This window comes from Aythya ferina, assembly GCF_964211825.1.
Source record: "Aythya ferina genome assembly, chromosome: 1".
NCBI classification, from domain to species: domain Eukaryota; kingdom Metazoa; phylum Chordata; class Aves; order Anseriformes; family Anatidae; genus Aythya; species Aythya ferina.
In genome coordinates, this window is record NC_140296.1 from 11357125 (window position 1) to 11363162 (window position 6038).

The following is a 6038-nucleotide window of genomic DNA, read 5'->3' on the forward strand; positions in this document are numbered from 1 at the left end:
CCAGCCCAAACCATGCTGTGGTTCTGTGATTCTTTGCTGAAAAACTGCATAATATTGAGATTCCTTTTATTTGCAATTCAAACTGGATTCTGTTGCTGTGTAAGCAAAACAAATTACAGACAGTGTTGATGAACCACCAATTTCAGTGAAAGAGATGCTGAAGTGCTGCTTTCCAGCATGAACTGTTGCCAACTTCCTGGAAAAATCTAGATGAAAATAATGCCAGACTGTCAAACAGCTCCAGTGTGTGAGTAAAAGAAGCCTCGTTAATATTCAAGACCACAGCAAAAATGTAAATTGTCTTTGGAAGTTATATTTCCATTATGACAAAATATACTACATCACACTTACACAAAATACCAAGATTTTAAATACCGGTTTGGTTCAGTTTGCAATAAAATGAGCAATGAAAATGAGGACATCAAAGATCCTTTACAGGAAAATTCAGGAAAATTGCTAGACTCAGCTGGGGGAATAAAGGCTGAATAAAAAGATGATGAAAGGACATCTGAACAAACTAAATATATATGTGTCCTCAGTCTAAGGAGAGAGGCATCTGGGTGTTTTAAAAGGACTAATGAGGAAATTTAGGAACTTCTGTAAATAAAGTTTAATTTTAAGATGGGGAAGATTTGCAGAAGCAAGAAGACAGCAAAATGTTATCTTTCAGAAGAGCAGAAGAATTAAAAAAGGATATTAGCCTGTTAGCCAGATTCTTTTGTTGCTGCAAGACTTAAACAAGCAAGAAGTCAGTATGCCCCAGAGCTGCAAAGAAATGTGTCTGAGTCCAGTTAACTACCAAGGATCCCTCTCACGATGCAGGGCTATGATTATGTAGAGCGAATAGTTGGAATTATCAAAAAGCGAATAAGATATTTTTTTTTCTAAACCTTTTCAAGACCTGCCCAAGCTCCTGACTTTGGCTAATGAGATAACAGAGGCAGTTTCAGCCTGGCTTTTGTGTAACGCCGTGTAATAAACTCCACGTGAAGAGCACTAAAACTGCAAAGCACGTGTGCCCAAGCAGCTGCCTCTTTTCCCAGTCCTTGCTGCACAGAGCATGTTCCACCAAAAACATGCTGAGCCACAGAATCACAGAATTTCTAGGTTGGAAGAGACCTCAAGATCATCGAGTCCAACCTCTGACCTAACGCTAGCAGTCCCCACTAAACCATATCCCTAAGCTCTACATCTAAACGTCTTTTAAAGACCTCCAGGGATGGTGACTCCACCACTTCCCTGGGCAGCCTGTTCCAATGCCTCACAACCCTTTCAGTGAAGAAGTTCTTCCTAACATCTAACCTAAAACTCCCCTGGCTCAACTTAAGCCCATTCCCCCTCGTCCTGTCACCAGGCACGTGGGAGAACAGGCCAACCCCCACCTCGCTACAGCCTCCTTTGAGGTACCTGTAGAGTCAGCACAGGTCACAGGGCTGGCTCGTACCTCCTGCTCGTACCACCTTCCTCTTCACCAGCCCCAACCTGCAGAAGTTGCTAAGCCAGCAGCTGCGTTTGTACAGCCTGTGATAAAGAATATGTTAAAGAACGATGGGCAGTAGAAACAATACACCGAGAAATGATATACCTGCAAACAGGGACTAAAGACGTAGTGTCAAAAAAAAATAATCATCATACAGCTCCAAGGCTATAAAAGTCTGAAAGTACCCATAAAAATGAAAAAGCAATGAATTATTAATTGTAAGTTCAGTTGACAGGACAAGGTGCAGTGTTCTGGGGCTACAGATTAGTCAAAAGATGGAGAAGGTTTCTACTTTATGAACAGCTGGCAATGGAAAATTCTTGCAAGCTGCTGGACTTCTTCTATAATTTTTCAAAGCTTCACCAAAAAGCTTTTTTTTTTTTTTTTTTTTTTTTTTTGGCTCCCACTTGAAAGGCTTGTTTTAAATATAGAGCACAATGGTTCAAACTGCCACCAGCCTTTTGTTGCTGAAGCAAAACCAGAGGTCACGTACACACAGTTGCCAACATGTTTCGGGAAGGTATAATTTCGGAATAGTTGGTGGGAGAGGAGCTGCCAGGCCACCGCCACCCAATTTGCTTCCCAAAACCTGTGCTGATGGGGCTGTCAGTGGACCGGCAGCGAGCAGAAACATCTAAAAGTGACTTAGGTGAAGAGTGGTTATTTTTTAGTGCGTTTTATTAGTGCATTTCCTTCCTACATCATTTTTTACTCTCTGCTGTATGGGAAATTTAGGAAGGGAGGAGCAGCACGAGACCATGGGCACGCCGAGCAATAAACTAGGGATGCAAACAGCAGTGACAAAACGCTGCCAACTCAGCACAAAAACGGGCAAACGTGAGAACTCACAGGCATGGTTTTCTTGCTTTTCCAACGTGTGGACTTAAAACAATGGCTTAAACTTCCCCAGTGAAAGGCAGATAAATTTCTGCTGCGATCAGAGACCCCACAGAAGCCTGAATCCCCTTCTTGCTGCTGCTTTAGTGGCAGTGCAGCAGGGCACAGGATCGAGCTCTTTGCCACGCGGCCATTCAGAGCCAGACCAGTGGTGGGAAGGAGGAGAAGCCATGAACAGAGACTGTCGAACGAGATGAGCCCCGGGGAGTTACGGCTGGGGTGTCTCATGGCAGGCACCGAAGCACGATGCCCCTAGAGCACATTGTGCAGGATGGCATCCAGGCGGGTTTGGGATATCTCCACAACCTTTTTCATGTGTTTCCATGTTGGCTTTTCCTCACTCTAGGGTTCAGATCTCAGTTATTTAATCACTGGGCCTGAGGTACTGTTTGATCACGTGGGCACCCTCAAATCTAGAAATAGGCTGTAATTCGATGTACCATGCCTAAATTCCATTAGTGGGTTGAGCAACACTCCGAGACACTGACACACGGTGCTCCAGACTCACTTCCCAAAGCAACAAACCCATCGGTTTGTTCCTATTACCTACTCTTAGCCACAATGCTGGGGGCCTTAAAACAGATTTATCAAAAACGTGTTTGCCCACTGACCTTATGAGAACCAGCGTCTGCTCAAAAAGCAGTCCTAAACCATCCTGTCTGAATTTCCTGCAACAGATGTAGAATTTACTGCGTTCAGCTCTGGGGACCCCAGCATGAGAAGGACATGGAAGTATTATAGTGAGTCCAGAGGAGACCACGAGGATGATCAAGGGGCTGGAGCACCTCTCCTGTGAAGACAGGCTGAGGGAGTTGGGGTTGTTCAGCCTGGAGAAGAGAAGGCTCCAGGGAGACCTTACAGCAGCCTGCCAGTACCTAAAGGGGGCTACGGGACAGCTGGGGAGGGACTCTTTGTCAGGGGGTGTAGTAACAGGAAAAGGAGGAATGGTTTTAAACTGAAAGAGAGGAAATTTAGATCAGATGCTAGGAGGAAATTCTTTACTCAGAGGTTGGTGAAGCCCTGTCACAGGTTCCCCAGAGAAGCTGTGGATGCCCCATCCCTGGAGGTGCTCAAGGCCAGGCTGGATGGGGCTTTGGGCAACCTGGGCTGGTGGGAGGTGTCCCTGCCACAGGCTGGAGCTGGATGGGCTTTAAGGTCCCTTCCAACCCAAACCATGCTGTGCTTCCATGAATTTACTTATGGACTTGCCATGGCTGCTTGTACAATCCCAGACAGAGCAACAAATCCTGCAAAAGTCCTGGGTCCTTGTAAATACCACCTAAGTACCACAACAAGATTTTTTTTTTTACTTGAAACTTTTCCACCAGGTACAAATAAAGGTGGTGCACAGAGGACAGGATCAGCAAAAGCCTGGACCCACAGCGACGATGCAGACACGCAGCTGGGCAGTGGATGGCCGGACCCAGGGTGGTTTGGTGCCGCCGTGTGAGCTGGGACTGCACATCCAAACCTCTCCTGGTAAGGAACTTCTCCACGATGCTTCTCCAAAACTCAGAATGGCAGCGCAGGCTCTGCTTCACCCCTGCCAGCACCCAGGGGGCATTCGAGTCTGTACCCGTACCGGCTGGGCACGCAGCAAACGTGTTCTGGAAGAAGGACGGCGCGCCCTATTTCCCTGCTGCATTGAAGAGTGCTAGGTTCTGACCACAGCATTTCAATAAGCAAATATTTTCTTGACATTTGATAGAAACAGAAGACGAATCATCAATTTCTCTACGTTCTGAAAACAGGTGTAGTTCTTCCTTCAGAGCATGGGCAGTGCCACTGGCTTCTCTCACTCAGTTTTGGGGACTCGGGCCCATTTCTGCCACAGCCAGCTGCTCACCCGTTGTGGGAACACTTGACACAGTTCCTTTATTTTCCCAGCACTTTGCAGACATGCATAAATCTCCACTCAAACCTTGATCTCTCTTTGACTCAGACGATTTATGCTTTGAAAAACTGGTCTTAATAAATTGCTTCCATAACTTGATTTATCAGAAGGCATTGGCAGGTTTATAATGACTTCACCTGATAATGAGCACTCGTGGAAAACATATCATAAAGCCACTGCTGAAGAAGCATCTCAGCATGAGTTTTCTGGTAAAATGCTTGTAATAAATCATTCAAGTTTGCCCACAAGCTACTGTGTGCTGGGAAACGGTCGGAAACTCTATTTCTAAAACATTTCTGAAGACAACTGACACTTGGAGTAATACATACAGTTAAAAACCAGACACGGTTACACCTTAAGCAGAGAAGTTCACAGGAGCTGACATTTGGGCAACTGCCATTAATTCACTTCCCGATTACTTCCCAGTGATTTTTGACAGTTTCTGTCTACAGAGGCTTCATACCACTTTTCCAAATGTGCATTCTCCTATGCTAGCAAAAGGGAATGGGGTAGAAAATGTCAGAATCCAACTTCATTATTTACTAGAGAAAAAAAAAATATATATATATAATATTTATTATATATAAATATATTTTAAGATTCAGCCTGTGAAACCAATTCTAACTCCTGCACAATGAACAGCTCAGAATATGTAACACTGTTCCTCTCAATTAGTACTCAGCAAAATTGCACATTTCAGGGAACTGCAGCAGTCTCTTATTAGCATTAAGCTATAGGTTCGTACCAATAAACATTTGGCTCTGAAAAGATGATTACTGTGACCTGAAGAAGTTGTGGATGACAAGAGACAAAGGAAAGGCATAAGAAAAAGCAGAAATGAAACATCTAATTAGAGAAGTAATCTTAAATATTATCAAGTCCTACTGACCTTTTACCTCTTTTGTTGTTATCAGCCGGTTAATTGCTCTTTTGTGTCACAGACTCAACTCTTGCAGAAAATGAAGGGGGGAAAAAAATCCCATAATGACTCTGAACAGCTTCAAGGAAAGCTTTCCAAGTCTATGAGATTATTGCTTGGGCTGATAAATAAAATAAAGTGAAAATAAATGAAAATAAATTAAACTAAACTAAACTAATAAAATAAATAAAATATTAAAATAAAAGCCCTACTTTGGATCTCTCCAACTGGAAGGAGCAGCTCTCAGCACAAAAGCACAGGAAATTTTCAGCGTGTGGCTGGGTGACCATCTTGTCTGTGTCACTTACTGTGCTGCCATCCCAACTGCGCTGCCAACTGGGTGGAAAACAAAACAAAACAAATCCTAATAATTTATCCAAACTCTCCCTTTCAGCTTTAAGCAGATCTCGTATCTCAAAAACAACCCGGTCTGCAGAGCCAATTTAGTTCTAGGCACTACTAACAGCAGCGGCCATCCCAGCGTAACAACTGGGTACGCGTCCCCTCCTGAGCTGGGTTGGTTGGTACCTGGTCACAGGCTCACCATGCTTTGGGGACGTTTGCCTTAGGGCAGAGCCTAATGCAGGAAGCTGTATTTGCTTGCCTATGTTTGCTGAGTTGTTTTTTTTGTTTGTTTTTGTTTTTTGCAAAACAGCTTTGGCTACCCAAAGGGATAGAACAACGCATTGAGTTGATGCTTGGGTTAAAACTGGGCAAGAGCCCAGTTTTTCACAGGCAGACCTACAAACAGTCCCACCAAGCTCACTGGGACCACTAGAAGGTGGCACCTGATGTAAAGATGGGCATAGTCTTTGCCTGCCTGCACAGCAGCACAGCAGCACGCCCTG